The sequence below is a fragment of the Meriones unguiculatus genome, chromosome 14, assembly GCF_030254825.1.
Source record: "Meriones unguiculatus strain TT.TT164.6M chromosome 14, Bangor_MerUng_6.1, whole genome shotgun sequence".
In the NCBI taxonomy this organism is placed as follows: Eukaryota; Metazoa; Chordata; class Mammalia; order Rodentia; family Muridae; genus Meriones; species Meriones unguiculatus.
Window position 1 is genome coordinate 33367835 of NC_083361.1, and position 20796 is coordinate 33388630.

General features: G+C 43.3%; 1 pseudogene; it reads right to left on the bottom strand.

Moving 5' to 3' along the window:
• Nucleotides 1-20796, bottom strand: part of LOC132646976 (grainyhead-like protein 2 homolog) — a 76109-nt pseudogene that overhangs the window by 26893 nt on the left and 28420 nt on the right.

Here is a 20796-nt window from a genome sequence, read left to right on the forward strand (position 1 = left end):
ACAGTTGTTGCACTGGGTTTGGGAGGCCTGGCCCTTCCCTTTCTTCCTATTCTGCTTTCTCTCTTCATCTCGGATTTTTCTTTCTGCTCCCTGATGGGGAAAACAGAGACCAAGCAAGGTATGTTTTCAGAGCATAAAAGAATATTCTCATTTTCTTTCTCTCTCTCACACACAGCATGAAGATGGGAAGAGGAAGCCAGGAAGCCTCCTGCCTCAGCGAAATGAGAACACTCACAGATCTTCATGCTACATTCTGACCTGTAAGGCCAGCTCATCGGATTGCTGCCTCTTCCTGTCTCATGCCTACTCCATGAACTTGGCTTTTGAATCCATGGGGAAAGAACAGGCTGAGTTCTCTGGCCCAGTGTCACCTGCTGGGTAGCTCAGTGCTATTAATAGAACAGCCTAAGCACTGGCCCATGGCATCCGCTCCTAGGCACAGACAGCTTTCAGGCAAGTGCCACTTCCCAGGGCAAGTTTTCCTCTGCCTATGGTTATGAATTTTTTCAAAAATCATCACAGGAAGAAATAAAGGGGGCATTTTTGTAGCCACACAAAGATGCGGGATCACTCTGCACATGAAATTATTGTATTTCCCTGTATGCTTGGAGATGGTGCTCACTCTACCACTTGGAGAAACATGCATTCACTCACTTCTGTGCTCCTGTTCTTTGTAATTTGACTTCTTATTAGCCAAATTCAAGGCCTTCTCCTGCTCCACTACCTGATCAGCTGCCCATGGTGTCAGCATCATTTGCTGTTCATATTTCTTTTTGGCCATTTCTTAACCTATTTTCCTCTCCTGATCCCAGAAAGGCATCCAGCACAGCTTCCTCCATTCTGGCTTCAGCAGAATTCAAGTAGACCATGAATTCACAATGCCCTACACAGGTGACATTCACAGGACACCAAGCCAAACCTGCTTCCTAGGTCCATGTTAACAGTCTCTTTTCTTGCAGTCTGTTTAGGAAACAGTGACACACACCACAAAAAGCACCCAGTAATCTGCACCCTTCAGACAAACCAAATATACTTTTGGTCACACTGACTCTTACTGGTCTTACTGACTCAGAGCAGAAAGCCAGACAAGACTAGGATACAGTGGGGACTTGGGTTCAGCAAGAGCACCATGGCTTTGGAGGGAGTTCTTGAAGGATGGGCCACTGCTGTTTTCCATAGATGGGACTCAGACAATCACAATGCACCTTTCATACCAAAAACTACCAAAGAACTAGCGGTTCTTATGCTATTTTACATTAAATTTTGAGGTGTCATTGATACTTACAGGTCATGGAAATCCACAGCAAGAGGGACAACATAGAGAAATATAGATACATCGGCTACAAAAAAACTCATCAAAATAACCCAGATTTTTGTAGAGCCTTTGTGTTTAAACAAAGAGAAATCAATTCTAAATGCCCCCAATAACACCTTGCTCAAACCAACTTCAAGTTTGGAGTGGGAAATGGCAACATTTTTTCTTAGATGCATGCAGAGCACTTTGCCATGTGTTGGAAGCTATGTGTAATTCAGTATTCCATACAAATATGTATTATCTACTCCTATAAATTATAGTTCACTCAAGACACATCCCAAAATTATACAAATTATTTTTTCATTGTCAAATTTTGTGTTATTTTTAAGTATTAGTGTCATGTGAAAAACACTCATCATGCTGAATATTGCCCTGGTTAGTTTGTTGTGTTTTTGTTTTGTTTTATTTGTTTGTTGATCAACTTGACACAGGCTAAAGTCATAGGAGAGAATCTCAACTGAGAAAATGCCTGTGGAGCATTTTCTTGATGGATGAGAAAAGGCCCAGCCTGCTGGCAGTGGTGTCGGCTGTGGCACAGGCTCCTGGATCTAAGAAAGCAAGCTGAGCAAGCCGGGGAGAGGGGGTGTGCAGGAGCAGGGCAAGTCAGTAAGCAGCTCTCCTCCATAACCACTGCCTCAGTTCCTGCCTCCAGGTTCCTGCTGTGAGCCCCTTCCCTGCCTTCACTCTGTGATGTGCCCTGGAAGAATAAGAGGAAACAAGCCTACTCTCCCACCTGCTGCTTTTGGTCATGGGCTTTATCCCAGTGCTAGACGGCTAACTCAGACAGATAGTGCAATGACCTGAATGAGAACATTCTCCAGAGCCTGGTATGCAAACACTTGGTCCCCAGTTGGTGGTGATGCCTGGGAAGCTGGCAGGCTCATTGGAGAAAGTGCATCACTGGGGGTGGGCTTAAGAGAGTTTAAAACCTCACTCCACTTTCTCTCTCTGCACTATGCCTGCATCTCATCTTCCTGCTCCTACTTTCATGCTCACTTTCACACTGCTATGCCTCACCTGCCATGATAAACTCAACCCTCTGGACCCATATGGCATTTTATCTTAGCACGAGAAAAGTAACCAATAAAAATGGGTACAGCCCAAGAAATTTTACTTTTAAAGAATGGTTTTATTTGTGCTATTTCTGAGAATAGCCAAGAAAGAATTGTTTAAGAATTATCTAGGAGAGGGGCAAGATGGCGGCGCCGGGAGGACTCTCATTCTGAGCAGCAGCACAGCAGGATCAGCACAGTGAACAGCAATCAGAACTCTCGGCCATAAAACACAGTCATTGTGTTTCCCAGGTGAGAGGATACCCCACGGTGGGGGATTCAATCAGCTTTTAACTCACCCGGCTAAACCGCGGAAGAGATCCCGGTTCCGCCAGATGCTTGGCTGCCGGCCGCCAGCCCCAGCCCCAGCCCAGAGCCACAAGCCAGTGTCTCTGGTCACGGTCCCAGACTGAACCTTGGGCACCACACTATCAGAGACTGGAATTTTCAGTCGAGAGATAACCCCAGGGTACAGGAAACGATTGGGACCGGCCTTAGGTCACCCAGACATCCCCTGGAAAAGACTCGGGCGGGTTCCACGGGCACCCCAGGAGCCAGCCCGGAGCCAGAGCCGGGGACCCAGGTTCCGGCACAGAGCCCTGCCTGCCTGCGTGCCTGATTCGCCGCCGGAGATAGAAACAGCGGGTCTGATCTCAGAGCACTCAGCTCACCCCCAACCTGAAAAGGTCCCCGGAAAATTACCCATCTGAGGGAGGCACTCAGGCTCCCAAAAGCCGCAAAGGCAGACACAGGCAGTTTCTGCGCACCAGACAGCTGGCAGAGACTGAGCCGCCATCACACAGCTGTGCTCCAGGCACAGGCAAATTTCTGTGGCCAGCCAGCTGGCGGACACTGAGCAGTGTGCGCCAGGGCAAAAAAAGACACTAGGAGTCCGTGTCTCCAGAGAATCCACGGGGAAGGAAGGAAACTGTACTGATCTAAATCACCCAATCCTTCCCTAGAAAAAGTCTAGCAGTCTAGTGGGGCCGAGGCGCCAGCACTCAGCTGTGCTCCAGACACAAGCACAAACAGTTGAGGCGCGCCTGATGTCCAACTGGGTCACAGCAGCTGATCATTAAATTTACAACAAGAAACCCAGAAACAGGGCAGCTGCCCTCAGGACTTCCCTGGGTGAGAGGAGAACCCTCTCGACTAACAAAGACCACAGTTACCACTCAGGTCTATATCCCTGAGGTGAGTAACTCCTGAAAAAACACCAGCCATCCAGGGACTATACCCCAAAAGCTGAGAAGACATCCTTCAGGAAAATCCAGCTTTCTGCAAAGGGGATTCTCTCCCCCACAGGATCCCCAGGAACCACCAGAAAATAACCCCAAACTCCTAAGATAACACAATGGGTAGAGGCCAGCGTAAAAGCTCAAGCAACAAAAGACAGAGCAATATGGCATCTCCAGAACCCAGTTACCCAGGGGCAAGTAGCCCTGGACACCCCACCATAACTGAAATCCAAGAAGATGACCTAACAAGTATGCTCATGAAGATGATAACAGAGGAAACAAATAAGATTCGTAAAGACATAGAGGAAGATAAACTCAAACAGAATATTGCCATCCGTAAAGAAATAGAGGAAGCTGCAGCCAAACAGTTTATGGCCTTTAGAAAGGAAATGCTTAAAACACTGAATGAAATGAAAGAAACAGAGTTGAAGGAACTAAAAGAAAAACAGGAAAGTACAATCAGACAGGTGAAGGAAGTAAACAAAACAACTCAAGACCTGAAGATAGAATTGGAAAAATTAAAGAAAACACAAATGGAAGAAATAATGGAAAGGAAGAATCTAGGGAAGAAAACAGGAACTACAGAGGTAAGCATAACCAACAGACTACAAGAGATGGAAGAAAGAATCTCAGGTGTAGAAGATACAATGGAAGAAATCGATGTATCTGTCAAAGAAAATGTTAAATCTGAAAAATTCCTGACACAGACCGTCCAAGAAATGCAAGACAATATGAAAAGACAAAACCTAAGAATAATAGGTATAGAGGAAAAAGAAGACTCCCTTCTCCAAGGCCCAGAAAATATTTTCAACAAAATCATTGAAGAAAATTTCCCCAAGCTAAAGGAGAGGCCAATTAGAATACATGAGGCCTACAGAACACCCAGCAAATTTGACCAGAAAAGAAAATCCTCCCGCCACATAATAATCAAAACAGTAAGTATACAGACCAAAGAAAAAATACTAAAAGCTGCAAGGGAAAAAGGCCAAGTAACATATAATGGCAAACCCATTAGAATCACACCTGACTTTTCAACAGAGACTATGAAAGCCAGAAGGGCCTGGACAGATATCATGCAGACCCTAAGAGAACACAGATGTCAGCCCAGGCTACTATACCCAGCAAAACTCTCAGTCCTCATAGATGGAGAAAACAAGATATTCAATGACAAAAACAAATTTCAACAATACCTACAAACAAATCCAGCATTACAGAAGACACTGGAAGGGAAAATACAACCCAAGAAAGCTAGCTACATTCAAGAAAACACAGGAAATAAATAACCTCACTTCAGTAAAACAAAAAGCAACCAAACACACAACCTGATGACCACAGCCAACATCAAAATCAAGAGATCTAACAGCCACTGGTCATTAATCTCTCTCAACATCAATGGACTCAACTCTCCAAAAAAAAGACACAGATTAACAGAATGGATACGTAAACAAAACCCAGCAATCTGTTGCATACAAGAAACACACCTAAGACACAAAGATAGACATTACCTGAGGGTAAAGGGTTGGAAGACGACTTTCCAAGCAAACGGACCCAAGAAGCAAGCAGGAGTAGCCATTCTAATATCTGATAAAATAGACTTTCAACCAAAATTAATCAAAAGAGATGGGGAAGGACACTTCATACTCATCAAGGGAAAAATCCACCAGGAAGACATCACAATACTGAACATATATGCCCCAAATACAAGGGCACCCACATTTGTGAAAGAAACATTGATAAAATTTAAAGCACATATAGATCCACACACATTAATAGTGGGAGACTTCAACACCCCACTCTCAACAAAGGACAGGTCAACCAAACAGAAATTAAACAAAGAAACAATGTCTCTGACAGAGGTCATGAATCAAATGGACCTAACAGACATTTACAGAACTTTACACCCAAACAAAAAAGAATTTACCTTCTTCTCAGCACCTCATGGAACCTTCTCCAAAATAGACCACATAGTGGGTCACAAAGCAAGCCTCAACAAATACAAGAAGATTGAAATAATCCCATGTATCTTGTCTGATCACCATGGAATAAAGCTGGACCTCAACAATAACAGAAATAACAAAAAGCCTACACACACATGGAAACTGAACAACTTGTTACTAAATGACAGCTGGGTCAGGGAAGAAATAAAGAAAGAAATTAAAGTCTTTCTAGAAATCAATGAAAATGAAGACACAACATACCCCAACTTATGGGACACAATGAAAGCAGTGCTAAGAGGAAAGTTCATAGCACTAAGTGCCTTCAAAAAGAAATTCGAGACAGCTCATTCAAGCACCCTAATGGCTCACTTAAAAACCCTAGAAAAAGAAGAAGCAGACACACCAAGAAGGAGTAGACGGCTGGAAATAATCAAACTCAGGGCTGAAATCAATCAATTGGAAACAAATAAAACAATTCAAAGAATCAATGAAACCAAGAGCTGGTTCTTTGAGAAAATCAACAAGATCGACAAACCCTTAGCCAGGCTAACTAAAAGGCAGAGAGACACCACCCAAATCAACAAAATCAGAAATGAAAAGGGGGATATAACTACAGACACTGAGGAAATCCAAACAATCATTAGGACTTACTTCAAAAGTCTATATGCCACAAAATTTGAAAATCTAAATGAAATGGACAATTTTCTTGATCGATTTGACTTACCAAAGCTGAACCAGGACCAGGTAAATCAACTAAATAGACCTATATCCCCCAAAGAAATAGAGGCGGTCATCAAAAGTCTCCCATCCAAAAAAAGCCCAGGACCAGATGGCTTCAGCGCAGAATTCTATCAGACCTTCAAAGAAGAGCTAACACCAATTCTCTTCAAACTATTCCACAAAATAGAAACAGAAGGAATATTACCAAATTCATTCTATGAAGCCACAGTCACCTTGGTACCTAAACCTCACAAAGACTCAACAAAGAAAGAGAATTTCCGGCCAATCTCCCTTATGAACATTGATGCAAAAATACTTAATAAAATACTTGCAAACCGAATCCAAGAACACATCAAAGATATTATCCACTATGACCAAGTAGGCTTCATCCCAGGTATGCAGGGGTGGTTCAATATACGGAAATCCATCAATGTGATCCACCATATTAACAAACTGAAAGAAAAAAACCACATGATAATCTCCCTAGATGCTGAAAAAGCCTTTGACAAAATCCAACATCCATTCATGTTCAAAGTATTGGAGAGATCAGGGATACAAGGCACATATCTAAACATAGTAAAGGCGATATACAGCAAGCCTATAGCCAACATCAAACTGAATGGAGAGAAACTTAAAGCAATCCCACTGAAATCAGGGACAAGACAAGGCTGCCCACTCTCTCCATATCTCTTCAACATAGTGTTGGAAGTCCTTGCTAGAGCAATAAGACAGTTGAAAGAGATCAAGGGGATACAAATTGGAAAGGAAGAAGTCAAATTATCACTATTTGCAGATGATATGATAGTATACGTGAGTGACCCCAAAAACTCTACCAGGGAACTCCTACAGCTGATAAACACCTTCAGCAAAGTGGCAGGATACAAAATTAACTCAAAAAAATCAGTAGCCCTCCTGTATACAAAAGACAAAAGGGCTGAGAAAGAAATTAAGGAAACAACACCCTTCACAATAGCCACAAATGACATAAGGTACCTCGGAGTAACCCTAACCAAGGAAATCAAAGACTTGTATGAAAAAAATTTCAAATCTCTGAAGAAAGAATTAGAAGAAGATATGAGAAGATGGAAAGATCTCCCATGCTCATGGCTTGGTAGGATTAACATAGTAAAAATGGCCATCTTACCAAAAGCAATCTACAGATTCAATGCAATGCCCATCAAATTACCAACACAATTCTTTACAGACCTGGAAAGGAAAATTCTCAACTTCATATGGAATAACAAGAAACCCAGAATTGCTAAAACAATCCTCTACAATAAAAGATCTTCTGGAGGTATCTCCATCCCTGATCTTAAGTTGTACTATAGAGCAACAGTTTTAAAAACTGCATGGTACTGGCATAGAAACAGAATGGTGGATCAATGGAACCGAACAGAGGACCCAGAAATAAACCCACACACTTATGGACACCTGATCTTTGACAAAGACGCCAAAACCATACAATGGAAAAAAGATAGCATCTTCAACAAATGGTGCTGGTCTAACTGGATGTCTACATGTAGAAAAATGAAAATAGATCCATACTTGTCACCCTGCACAAAACTGAAGTCCAAGTGGATCAAAGACCTCAACATAAAACCAGACACATTAAATCGGCTTGAAAAAAAAGTGGGAAATACCCTAGAACTCATTGGTACAGGGGGAAACTTCCTGAACAGAACACCAACAGCACAGACTCTAAGAGCAACAACCAATAAATGGGACCTCATGAAACTGAAAAGCTTCTGTAAAGCAAAGGACACCGTCATCAAAACAAAGCGACCACCTACAGATTGGGAAAGAATCTTCACCAACCCTTTATCTGACAGAGGACTCATATCCAGTATATATAAAGAACTAAAGAAGCTGAAAAGCAGCAAACCAAGTAATCCACTTAAAAAATGGGGAACAGAGCTAAACAGAGAATTCTCTGTAGAGGAATACCGAATGGCAGAGAAGCACTTAAAGAAATGCTCAACCTCATTAGCCATTAGGGAAATGCAAATCAAAACAACCCTGAGATTTCACCTTACACCCATGAGAATGGCCAAGATCAAAAACTCAAGTGACAACACATGCTGGAGAGGTTGTGGAGAAAGGGGAACCCTTCTCCACTGCTGGTGGGAATGTAAACTTGTACAACCACTCTGGAAATCAATCTGGCGCTTTCTCAGACAACTAGGAATAGCGCTTCCTCAAGATCCAGCCATACCACTACTGGGCATATATCCAAAAGAGGCTCAAGTACACAAAAAGGACATTTGCTCAACCATGTTTGTAGCAGCTTTATTTGTAATAGCCAGAAGCTGGAAACAACCCAGATGCCCCTCAACTGAAGAATGGATGCAGAAATTGTGGTACATCTACACAATGGAATATTACTCAGCAATGAAAAATAAGGAAATCATGAAATTCGCAGGTAAATGGTGGGATCTGGAAAGGATCATCCTGAGTGAGTTGTCCCAGAAGCAAAAAGACACACATGGTATATACTCACTCATATAGACATACAACATAGGACAAACCCACTAAAACCTGTGCATCTAAAGAAACTAAGCAAGAGAGAGGACCCTAACTAAAACGTCCAATCCCCATCCAGAAAGGCAAAGAGGATGGACATCAGAAGAAGAAGAAAACAGGAAACAACCTAGGAACCTACCACAGAGGGCCTCTGAAAGCCTCTGCCCTTCAGACTATCAAAGCAGATGCTGAGCCTGACGGGCAACTGTTGGGCAGAGTGAACGGAATTTTAGGTAAGAACTGGGAAATAGTAAGAGCTGGAGAGGACAGGGTCTCCACAAGGAGAGCAACAGAACAAGAAAATTTGAACATAGGGAACTTCCCAGTGACTCATACTCCAACCAAGGACTATTCATGGAGATAACCTAGAACCCCTGCACAGATGTAGCCCAGGGCAGTTCAGAGTCCAATTGGGTTACATAGTAATGTGAAGAGGGACTGCCTCTGACATAATCTGATTGGCCTGCTCTTTGATCACCTCCCTCTGGGGGGGGGGGTTTGCAGCCTTACCAGGCCACAGTAGAGGACAATACAGCCACTTTTGATGTGAACTGACAGACTAAGATCAGAAAGGAGAGGAGAACTTCCCCTATTAGTGGACTTGGGGAGTGGCATGCAAGCAGAGGGAGGAGGGAGGGTGGGATTGGGATGGGAGGAGGGAGGGGCATATAGGGGGATGCAGAATGAATAAAGTGTAATTGATGAAAAATTTAAGAAAAAAAGGGAAAAAAATAATTTAAGAACCTTAAATGACTTTCAAAATGGGAGGAAAACATGGAGTTAGTCAATTGGCATGGAGCACGTCTCGCCCCTGGGGGCAATGGTCTCCTGAACCTACTCAGACCTCGGACACCACCACTGCTAGTTCTAGAACTGACGCAGGATGTTCCAACGAGGGGTTAAGGCTTCTCATAATATTTCCTATAAGCCCACACCTGTTTGTCTATATCCCCCATTTTTATTCATTATTAGCCAGATAGAGCCAAGTAATTGTGGTAATGATACTCGCTTTTTTTTAAACCCCAATGCTAGTAAAGTTAGGTATGCCCTGGTTACTCGCATGCCTCACTGGATGCCTATGCCCATTGATGCCTCTCATGCTATGACTCTCTTCAGACAGAAAAGGGATCTTGGAACTACAGCCACCATTGTTACTACCATCTCATTGACGGCTGTTGGAGCTACCACCAGGGCATTAGCCATGAGTCATACTGGGCAGACTGCTCAGACCCTGAATAATTATTTAGCCAATGTAGCTCATGCCTTAGTTGTACATAAAGGAATTAATGCTCAACTAAAAGGAAGCTTGATGGTGTTCAATCAGAGGATTGACCTCTTGCAGGAGCAAATTGATACCCTATGGCAAATCGCTCAACCTGGCTGTCAATGAAAGTATGCTGGACTTTGTGTCACTAGCATACAACATGAGAATTTTGCCTGCGCTGCAAATCTGTCTAAACAATTGTCGAGCTATATTTTAGGTAATTGGACTGGAGAATTCGATACTACGATGGAGCAGCTGAGAGTGGCCATTGTCACAGTAAATTCTACCGGAGTGGACGCAGGACTAGCCACAGGATTATCAACATGGATTGCTGCAGCCATGAATCATCTGAAGGAATGGGCGGGCATGGGAGTGTTAGCAGGCCTTCTGGTGTTTGTCTCCTTGGTTTGCCTGTGGTATATATGCAAGATTAGAGTCTCACAACAGTGTGATGCAGCCATGATCATTCAGGCCTTTACAGCCATTGAAGCAAGACATTCTCCCCAAGCATGGTTGGATACCATAAAAAGCTAAAATGATACGCTCAGGATGCGAGGCTAAGCACTGCACTCAGGGTCAGCCGCTTTGGACCCAGAGAAGAGCATGTCTGATTGCATGCGGGTTGATGCCCCAGGTCCCGCCTCTGAGAAAAAGGTATCGGACGGGTCCAATGCTCTTTGGGTGGATGACACCTAAATGAACATCTGTACAAAGTCCCAATTTATTTCTAATATCAGAGATCAGACCTCTACTCTTGCCTGATGCGTCTAAAACAAAAAGGGGGAACTGTAGAGAGCTGCAGAATGCTATGCCTTAAAGATGGAGCTGGTTTCTGCCTTCCACCTTCCCGATGGTGAGTGCTCTCTGTCAGGAACAACTCCACATTTGGCTAAGGCCGAGGATCTGGCTTGCTTCCATGTATGTGGACCTATCTGCATTGCCCCCGTGGCATGCCTGGGTTGGCTACCCAGAGGCTATTTAAGCTGTGGGCTGGCTTTCCCCGGGGTCCGAGGATTGTTCAATGTTCCTGAATAAACTGCATTGAAAAAAAAAAAAAAAAAAAAAGAAAAAAAGAATTATCTATATCATCCTCCTCTTCAGGAAAACAGCAAACAGCGGATGGTGCAGAATACCTCTGGTCCAGCCTTGGAAGGCCACAACAGCTTCTGCAGAGGACTTGGCAGTATCCTTGGGGACTGAGGTTATAATAGATGCTGTGAGGCTTCTGGAGGTAAAGCCAAAGACAAGGAGTGGATCCCTGTCACCAAGCTGGGCCACCTGGTCAAGGACTTGAAAATCGAGTTCCTGGAGACAATTTACCTCTTCTCCCCACCCATTAAGGAATCCTAGACCATCAGCTTTTTCCTGAGAGCATCCCCAAAAGATGAGATTCTGAAGATCGTGCCAGGGTAGATGCTGCATTGAGGACCTAGTTCAAGGCTTTAGTTGCTATTGGGGACTAGAATAGTTATGTTGGCCCTGGTATTAAGTGGTCCAAGGATATAGCCAATCAAAACCCGAGGGGTGATCATCTTGGCCAAGCTTTCCACTCTTTCTGTATGGAAAGGCTAGTTGGGGAACAAGATTGGCAAGCCCCACATTGTTCCATGCAGAGTGACAGGAAGCTGTGGTTCCACACTGCTGAGTCCCCCCCAACCGAGAGGCACTGGCATCATCTCTGCTCCTGTGTCCAGAAAGCTGCTAAGTATGGCCAGTATTAATGACCGCCAACATCAGACAGGGCTGCACTGCCACCCTGGGCAACTCCATCAAGGCCACCTTTCATGCCATCTCCAAGTCCTACAGCTTCTTGATCCTGGAACCTCTGGGAAAGACTGTGTTCATCAAATAACCTCATCAGGAATTCATGGACCACCTTGAGAAAACCCTCACCAGAGTTCAGAGGACCTAGGCTCCAGCTGTGGCTACCACATATGGGGTTTTATACAAGATCATAAAATGAATTAAGCGTATTTTTGGAAAAAAATTATATATGTGCAGTATAGTTTTCAGAAACTAGAAACACATTATACACTCTTGGGGAACTGTCATTTTCATTTCTAAATAAAGCTGTGATTTCAGTAAGACCCAAAAAAGCACTACACATTCAGTACAGACAGATCTGCCTCCACCAAGATCTTGCATCACTTTATTTCCTAGGAGTACTTGTCGCCAAAACTTCCAGAAAGCATTACTTCTACACTTAGGGAAGAAGTCCATTTCATTTAAGAGGGCAAATTTGATGCAGCTGATGCAATTACAGTTAACCCATCCGCAAGGTCCTAAGACTCTTCTTCATGTGTTTCTTGACATTCCCCACTCCTTAACACTGCAATATACAGAAACCTATGTCATCACTCACTGCTTAAAAAAATGCCAATCCATCATGCTTCATTAGGGCATTTAAAACAGGAACTATTAGGAATGTGACCTTTCTTTTTTTTTTTTTTAGTTTAAATATAGAGATTTAATACATTGTATTTGATATGTTTAGTGCATAATGATTTTCTCCTAATTGCATTTATTAAATAAGATATACAGATGTAAAAAATATAGGTATTCCACAATGTATACAAGCATACATGCCTTTGTTTTATAATTAGAATAATAGCATTTTTAGTTCTCAAATCAAAAAATGCTCAATCACTCTTACCCTCTAGATAATGTGACCTTTCTTATTGGCAAAGCGTACATGAGAGTGATCCATTCTGGGTTTTCAATGTTTAAAATCATAGCCATACAAGTAAATGGTTTTTCCAACCACGTTTTCCTAGCCTAAGGCCCCGCCATGTGACTTCAAAAACAAAGCTTTGGGGCAGGTAGGGAACGTACACATTCCCCTTCTCATCCTTTCTCACTGAAAGGAAAAATAACTGAATGAAAATAGGTTTGTTTTTTTTTTTTAATTGGCAAACAACTGGTATAATGAGCCCATTTTATCCCTTAAAGCCTCTTTTCCTCTAGGACATAGGCTCACAACCACAGTGCAATACTCTCCTCCCTACAAGTTTGGGGTTTTGTGTGTGTGTTTGTTTAGTTTTGGGTTTTTTGAATGATCAGTAGTCACTCTCACATTCAGTGTATAAAGTTAGTTATTGATTCAAGGAGTCTGAACTGAGACAGATCTATGTCTGGACCCAGCTCCTCTGCTGCGTGAGTCCAGCCAAGTGCCTTTGACCCATGTGTATGTACTCACTGAGTGTTGCGTCAAATGGCCTCTGGGCTCTGGAGGCTACCTAACTGTCCCTCGGTTCTATAAGGGCTATACAGCTGTGCCTACAGTGCAATTCCAGTGGCTTTTATTATCTTCTCTTAACCATTTCCTCTCTGCTGTCACTTCTCTTGGCTCACAGGGACACATTCCTCCCTGTGCTATTTCATTGCTATAACAGGCAATTTAAAACAGACTGGTGTGAATGAAGGGTAGCATGGAATTAGCTACGGGCCTCTTTTCATTTCACTTCTCCATCATCTAATCTGAAGTAGTCACCAGTGCATACCTATAAGCAGCCAGTGAGATTACACCGTCTTTGTTACCTCACTTGTATGTATGTGTGTTGTGTGCAAGTGTCCTTCAGTGTGTTCTGAGGCCAGAGAAGCATTTGGAATGTCCTCCTCTATTATGCCCTGACTTATTGCCTTGAGACAGGTCTCTCATTGAACCTAAAGTTTGACATTTAAGCTACAGTGAGTGGCTGGACACCCACATGCCTCAGAAACAATCCCAATGTTACAGGCACATGCAATACGCCCAGATTTTTATACTAGTGGTAAGGATTCAAATTTAAGGCCTTGTGCTTACATAAAAAGTACTCTTATCCACTGAGCCATTTCCCTGCAGTTTATTGAGCTTTTCAGTAGTCATCCTATGGCCACACTGATGGCTACATGATGGCTACATGTCTGCACTCTCCGATTTACAGATAACTGTGTGCCCTCCATCAGCATATCACCTGTGCTTTCACATTCCATGTCTAGAGTTTATTCTCTACTAGATTTACGGAGAAGGAATATTCACCAGAATTGGGATGTTATATTGTCGTTTATGTTTTATTTGAAGTTTGTGTTTTTCTATATTCTTTACATTGGAGTTAATTGGGTAGAAAAAAAAGTCCTTGGTTTACTTTATTCTATTCAGATAACTATTTTCTCCTGATATAGTATTACTGTTGAAATTTTTGATGATAAAAATATCCCTATTCACTTCTAATTATGTATTTTCCTTTAATTAAATGCCCAAAGAATAGTTTTCATCTTTTCAAAGTCTGATAGCTATGCTTTCTTTTTTTAACCCCCTGAGACAGAGTCTCACTGGCTGTCTTGGAACACACTACATAGACACGGCTGGTCAAACTTACAGACACACACCTGCCTCTGCCTCCCTAGTGCTGGGTTAAAAGGTGTGTGCCACTCTGCCCATCTGATAGCTGTTGTTTCATATTGTTTTCCTGAGCCAGTTCCCCCAGCACGGTATAAACACTCTCCCATTGTTCTGATGTACCATTTTTGCATTTGTTGTATTCTGTTGCTTGGGAGTTTGTTGTTTTTTTTCTTGGTTTGTTCTTCTCAATGACCACTGTTCTACAAATATTCGGCCATCTCTAGCTCTTGTCTGTGGTATGTTCACTCCTCTCTTTCATAATTTCCTTCTATTCTGTGCTGTTTTCCCACCTGCACCTCCTTATGACCTGTCACTGGCCTAGCCACTAGCTGCTTCTCGTACATTATGGAAGACTTCTGCTTCTATTGCAAGTTCTTGCCTGAGCTCAAGCATAGGTCTATTCTTCATATACATGGTTTTCAAGCTTCCTGTTAGCAAGATTCATTGGCTCACTTTGAGATATTGGGCTATTTTTCATCTGCTGGGTGGTAGTAGCTTCATGATGTTCATTCACTGTTCATAAGGAAGTTGGTCTGACCTTAATCTTGTTTTTAATGAAATGCATTTTTTGGGGGGGCCTATTTTCTGAGTCACTTTGGGCAACATGAGAAGCCAGGACAGTTCTCCCCTGAGGCTTGTAACCTACAATCCCTCTTCTTAAATGTTCACACAGTAATACAAAGAAGCGCACTGTTATTGTTGCTTTAAGGTTTATTCATTTTATTTTGGAGAGTGTTTTGTTTGCACATGTGTACATGCACCACATGAGTGCCTGGTGCCCACAGAGGCCAGAAGAGGGTAGCAGATCCCTTGGAACTGGAGTTGCCAATGGCTGTAAAGCTGTCAGTTACTGGAAACTGAATCTGAGTCCTTTTCAAGAGCAGCAAGTGTTCTTTAGGACTGAGCCAGCCCCTAGTCTTCTGTTTTATAAGATGGCCTACTCTGTATATAAATACAGAGTATAGATAGACATTTCTGTGTGCTTTCTATTGTTACAATAAAGACCACGGCAAAAGCAACCTGGAGAGCAAAGGGCTTACTTCCTCTTACAGGTGCAGGCCATCACTGAGGGAGAAAAACTCAAGGCAGGAACCTGGAGGCAGGAACAGAATCAGAGACCATGAAGAAATGTCTCGTACTGGCTTGCTCTTCAAGATTTGCTCAGTTTGCTTTCTTATATACCCAGGATCTCCTGCCCAGGGCTAGCAAGCTAAGCTCTTAGTAAGCTAAGCCCTTCCACATCACCCATCAATCAAGAAAATGCTCCTTAGACTTACACACATGCCAATCTGCTAGAGGAATTTTCTCGGTTGGCCCTTCTCTTACGAGAAAACTCTCCAGCTGTGTGGCAAAAACTAACCAGGAGAGTGTCCCTTCCTATCTTAATTTTCTTTTGTGCTTTTCTTTCCTGGCCACCTGTTTGCGCACTCCAGCAGCTGATTTTACTCTTACCAGTTTTGCCCAGAACAGGGTTTTCCCCTTAGATTAGGGCTTTACATTGTAACTTCTCATGCAAAACAACATAGCAATGTCAGTCCCTTTGCACACACCAGCCAGCTAGGGTCTTTAGAATTTTTTCCCCCAGCCCACCTCACACCCTGTCCTCAGAAGGCCCCTTGGTGCTTTCCAATGAGTACCTTAGGCTCCGTTACTTGCCCTCACAGAGGCTGACCTCACACAGGCTGTCAAATGATCAGTACACGTGCTCACACCTGTGACCATCTCTTGTACCTGACCTTCAGGGTTAAAGCTTTCTTATTCTAACTATTCTGTTAAAGTTTATAGTAACAATCATGGAGACGAAAGCACTGTGTGCTGTGTAAGAAATGACGAACTTATTTTGTAGGCAAGGTTTCTAGTCCTGAAAGTTCTAGATGAGGCCCCATGCAACTCAACAAATGGCCAAGATTGCAATGTGTGTTCTACAGTAGTGTCTACACCCAGCGGATATTCCAGATCTGTCATCTCAGCTGCACGCTCGGACCAAAGCACAGTATGCTACAAACCGAAGGTTCCCTCACTTCACCCGACATATGCTGAAGCGAAGCCCTTAACGCTGGTGAGGTGATGAGGCTGATCCCTGATGTGACAGTGTCCCGTGAAATGACACAGGAGAGCTCTTCTCTTTTTCTTCCATGTGAGCACAAGGAAAGAACATGCCTACCGGCAGCCAGGAAGTCCCTCACAGGGACTGAACTCATAGTGCTGAGGTTTCCGTAGAAAGTACATTTCTATTGCTCACACCACCTAGCCTCAGGTATTTTGTTTTATCAGACTGAGAGAACTAAGCCCCAGGGCAATGCCAGTCATTAAATTAATGGTAAAAATACTGAAAACAGCAAGAGCCAAGACAAAGGACAGTGCATTGGTGACTCCCTAAATATCTAACAGGACTTGAGAATAAAAGACTGCCATGTCTCTGTGGTTGGCTGAGAACAGTGACAAGGGAGAAATGTCATTAAAAAGAACATCTAGCCATAACAGAACCTTTCTGACAAATTTGTCTTTACTCACCTTGTCGCAGAAGACCTTGATCTGGCAGTACGCTCTGTGGACGGGTTTATTGCTGCAGTTATTGTAACTTTATGTGTCAATCTGAATCATCAAAGGAAGTCCTTTCACGCCCTTCTGGGAGTGAAATCTGTACTCAAGCAATTCACTGTGTTGAAAATCTGAAGGAGGCAGAAAAAGAAGAAAGTTCACAAACTGCCATGCAGAGGACCTTCAAAGAGGGAGGCAGGCAGGCATGTGAAGTGAAAATCCTACACAAACCTATAAGGACAACTGATAACTGTTCAATACTCTCCCATAGAATCCTGCCAGATGCACAAAACATTATATGGCTGTAAACTTCTAAACAATTTGCTTTGATATTTGAACTTGAAATAGACAATTTAAATGACTGTCTAGAAAGCACATCACTATAAATGAGTTAACTAGGTTATTTTCTTGGTATATTAAAATCGCCACTTCTGGGGCTACAGAAATGTATCAGCAGTTAAGAGCACTTGCTATTCTTGCAGAGGACTAGGGTTTGATTTCCAGGACCCACACGGTGGTGCACAACTGTTGTAACTCCAGTTCCAGCGGATCTGACACCGTCTTCTGGCTTCTATATGCTCCTGGATGCACGTGGTACACATACATACACTCAGGCACACCCACATACTAAATTAGTCAATTAATCTAAGAAGTTGACACTTCTAGTTATAACTTTCCCTAACCTCTGACCTGCAGGATAAAAAATAATAATAATTAGAGGCGGGAGGGGCAAGATGGCGGCTCCGGGAGGACTCTCATTCTGAGCAGCAGCACAGCAGGATCAGCACAGTGACCAGCAATCAGAACTCTCGGCCATAAACCACGGTCATTGTGTTTCCCAGGTGAGAGGATACCCCACGGTGGGGGATTCAATCAGCTTTTAACTCACCCGGCTAAACCGCGGAAGAGATCCCGGTTCCGCCAGATGCTTGGCTGCCGGCCGCCAGCCCCAGCCCCAGCGCAGAGCCACAAGCCAGTGTCTCTGGTCACGGTCCCAGACTGAACCGTGGGCACCACACTATCAGAGACTGGAATTTTCAGGCGAGAGATAACCCCAGGAAACAGGAAACGATTGGGACCGGCCTTAGGTCACCCAGACATCCCCTGGAAAAGACTCGGCGGGTTCCACGGGCACCCCAGGAGCCAGCCCGGAGCCAGAGCCGGGGACCCAGGTTCCGGCACAGAGCCCTGCCTGCCTGCGCACCTCATTCGCCGCCGGACATAGAAACGGCGGGTCTGATCTCAGAGCACTCAGCTCACCCCCAACCTGAAAAGGTCCCCGGAAAATTACCCATCTGAGGGAGGCACTCAGGCTCCCAAAAGCCGCAAAGGCAGACACAGGCAGTTTCTGCGCACCAGACAGCTGGCAGAGACTGAGCCGCCATCACACAGCTGTGCTCCAGGCACAGGCAGTTACTGCGGCCAGCCAGCTGGCGGACACTGAGCAGTGTGCACCAGGGCAAAAAAAGACACTGGGAGTCCCTGTCTCCAGAGAATCTACGGGGAAGGAAGGAAACTACTGACCTAAATCACCCAATCCTTCCCTAGAAAAAGTCTAGCAGTCTAGTGGGGCCGAGGCGCCAGCACTCAGCTGTGCTCCAGACACAGGCACAAACAGTTGAGGCGCGCCTGGTGTCCAACTGGGTCACAGCAGCTGATCATTAAATTTACAACAAGAAACCCAGAAACAGGGCAGCTGCCCTCAGGACTTCCCTGGGTGAGAGGAGAACCCTCTTGACTAACAAAGACCACAGTTCCACTCAGGTCTATATCCCTAAGGTGAGCAACTCCTGAAAAAACACCAGCCATCCAGGGACTATACCCAAAAAGCTGAGAAGACATCCTTCAGGAAAAACCAGCTTTCTGCAAAGGGGATTCTCTCCACCACAGGATCCCCCAGGAACCATCAAAAAATAACCCCAAACACCTAAGATAACACAATGGGTAGAGGCCAGCGTAAAAGCTCAAACAACAAAAGACAGAGCAATATGGCATCTCCAGAACCCAGTTACCCAGGGGCAAGTAGCCCTGGATATCCCACCATAACTGAAATCCAAGAAGATGACCTAACAAGTATGCTCATGAAGATGATAACAGAGGAAACAAATAAGATTCGTAAAGACATAGAGGAAGATAAACTCAAACAGAATATTGCCATCCGTAAAGAAATAGAGGAAGCTGCAACCAAACAGTTTATGGCCTTTAGAAAGGAAATGCTTAAAACACTGAATGAAATGATAGAAACAGAGTTGAAGGAACTAAAAGAAAAACAGGAAAGTACAATCAGACAGGTGAAGGAAGTAAACAAAACAACTCAAGACCTGAAGATAGAATTGGAAAAATTAAAGAAAACACAAATGGAAGAAATAATGGAAAGGAAGAATCTAGGGAAGAAAACAGGAACTACAGAGATAAGCATAACCAACAGACTACAAGAGATGGAAGAAAGAATCTCAGGTGTAGAAGATACAATGGAAGAAATCGATGTATCTGTCAAAGAAAATGTTAAATCCAAAAAATTCCTGACACAGACCATCCAAGAAATGCAAGACAATATGAAAAGACAAAACCTAAGAATAATAGGTATAGAGGAAAAAGAAGACTCCCTTCTCCAAGGCCCAGAAAATATTTTCAACAAAATCATTGAAGAAAATTTCCCCAAGCTAAAGGAGAGGCCAATTAGAATACATGAGGCCTACAGAACACCCAACAAATTTGACCAGAAAAGAAAATCCTCCCGCCACATAATAATCAAAACAGTAAGTATACAGAACAAAGAAAAAATACTAAAAGCTGCAAGGGAAAAAGGCCAAGTAACATATAATGGCAAACCCATTAGAATCACACCTGACTTTTCAACAGAGACTATGAAAGCCAGAAGGGCCTGGATGGATATCATGCAGACCCTAAGAGAACACAGATGTCAGCCAAGGCTACTATACCCCGCAAAACTCTCAGTCCTCATAGATGGAGAAAACAAGATATTCAATGACAAAAACAAATTTCAACAATACCTACAAACAAATCCAGCATTACAGAAGACACTGGAAGGGAAAATACAACCCAAGAAAGCTAGCTTCATTCAAGAAAACACAGGAAATAAATAACCCCACTACAGTAAACAAATAAAGTAACAAAAAGCAACAAAGCACACAACCGTATGACCACAGCCAACATCAAATTCAAAGGATCTAACAGCCTCTGGTCATTACTCTCTCTCAATATCAATGGACTTAATTCTCCAATAAAAAGACACAGACTAACAGAATGGATGCGTAAACAAAACCCAGCAATCTGTTGTATACAAAAAACACACCTAAGTCACAAAGATAGACATTATCTGAGGGTAAAGGGATGGAAGACGGCTTTTCAAGCAAATGGATGCAAGAAGCAAGCAGGAGTAGCCATTCTAATATCTGATAAAATAGTCTTTCAACCAAAATTAATCAAAAGAGATGGGGAAGGACACTTCATACTCATCAAGAGAAAATTCCACCAGGAAGACATCACAATCCTGAACATCTATGCCCCAAATACAAGGGCACCCACATTTGTGAAAGAAACATTGATAAAATTTAAAGCACATATAGATCCCCACACATTAATAGTGGGAGACTTTAACACCCCACTCTCAACAAAGGACAGGTCAACAAAACAGAAATTAAACAAAGAAACAATGTCTCTGACAGAGGTCATGAATCAAATGGACCTAACAGACATTTACAGAACTTTACACCGAAACACAAAAGAATTTACCTTCTTCTCAGGACCTCATGGAACCTTCTCCAAAATAGACCACATAGTGGGTCACAAAGCAAGCCTCAACAG